The sequence below is a fragment of the Borostomias antarcticus genome (assembly GCF_949987555.1).
Source record: "Borostomias antarcticus genome assembly, contig: scaffold_879, whole genome shotgun sequence".
NCBI classification, from domain to species: domain Eukaryota; kingdom Metazoa; phylum Chordata; class Actinopteri; order Stomiiformes; family Stomiidae; genus Borostomias; species Borostomias antarcticus.
Window position 1 is genome coordinate 7,501 of NW_028176459.1, and position 1,130 is coordinate 8,630.

The following is a 1,130-nucleotide window of genomic DNA, read 5'->3' on the forward strand; positions in this document are numbered from 1 at the left end:
CCTGGGGGTCTGGAGGTCTGGAGGGCCAGGGTCGTCTCTCAAACACAGAGGGACCACAGAGGGAGAATAACATGACCTCACAGCCCCTGGGGAGCCGCTAGCAAACACTGACCACTGAGATACAGGTCAGTGTGGGGTAGGAGGAGGTACACGGAGTATGGGTTAGCCCTAACCACTACCCACTTCTTTATCCATGGACCCACATCACTAATGTAAACACTGCTACAGTACACTGGTTCAGTCACCCCTACACCCCTGACACAGGTGCACGCTTGCATTGTAACTTATATTAGGCTAACATAGCTGTCCAACTTCCTGGAGCCACAGGACCTGGGTGGTTGTAGTCTGGGAGCTAGCGTTAGAAGCGTAAGCAGCGTTAGCAGCGTTAGCAGCGTAAGCAGCGTAAGCAGCGTTAGCAGCGTAAGCAGCGTTAGCAGCGTAAGCTATGGGCTCAGTCCACGGTACGACAGATCCAGCTAACGAGCTAGCATGCGTGTTGATGAGCTCCTTCATCGGGAGGTGGGTTATACTAAGCCAGGTTATACTAAGCCTGCATGCAAACAAACCACTTCTCTTGCGATGTGCAGCTCGACCCGTAATGTTACCTGCAGAGAAGAGTCCGACCCGCTCGGTCCTTAGCTCGCTGCTACTCCGATCCGCAGATCTCTGTTATTTACTTCTCCTCTCTGAACCAGACAGGGTTAGAGGGTGATCGGACGCGTATCCTCCCGTTTCAACGATATTTTCTCCACTGGCTGACTGTTACTTTCCAAGAGCCCCAGTCAGAGCTTCAGAGAGGGGAAGGGAACCAGCCTCTTTGTTCCCAGGCAGACTCGAACAATGGCCCCCGCTAGAGTCTACTTCCCCCTCCTCCTCCCGCTAGTATCCACTTCCCCCTCCTCCTGCTCCTCCTCCCGCTAGGATCTACTTCCCCCTCTCCTCTCTGCCCCCCTCCCTCCTCCACTAGTATCCACTTCCCCCTCCTCCCCCTCCTCCTCCTCCCGCTAGGATCTACTTCCCCCTCCTCCTCCTCCTCCCCCCCTCCTCCTCCCGCTAGGATCTACTTCCTCCTCTCCTCTCCGCCCCCCCCTCCTCCCTCTCTCTCTCTCTCGCTCTCTCTCCCTCTCTCT

The 1,130-nt window shown here is 55.9% G+C and overlaps 1 protein-coding gene across 1 annotated transcript in view; it reads right to left on the reverse strand.

Moving 5' to 3' along the window:
• The window catches only part of LOC311328458 (LIM domain-binding protein 1-A), a gene marked incomplete at its 3' end in the record, with an annotated part of 8,195 nt that extends 7,384 nt beyond the window's left edge, over positions 1-811 (reverse strand). Inside the window, exon 1 of the mRNA XM_084462425.1 lies at positions 606-811. The remainder of the gene's footprint in view (positions 1-605) is intronic.
• Positions 812-1,130: the final 319 nt, after the last annotated feature.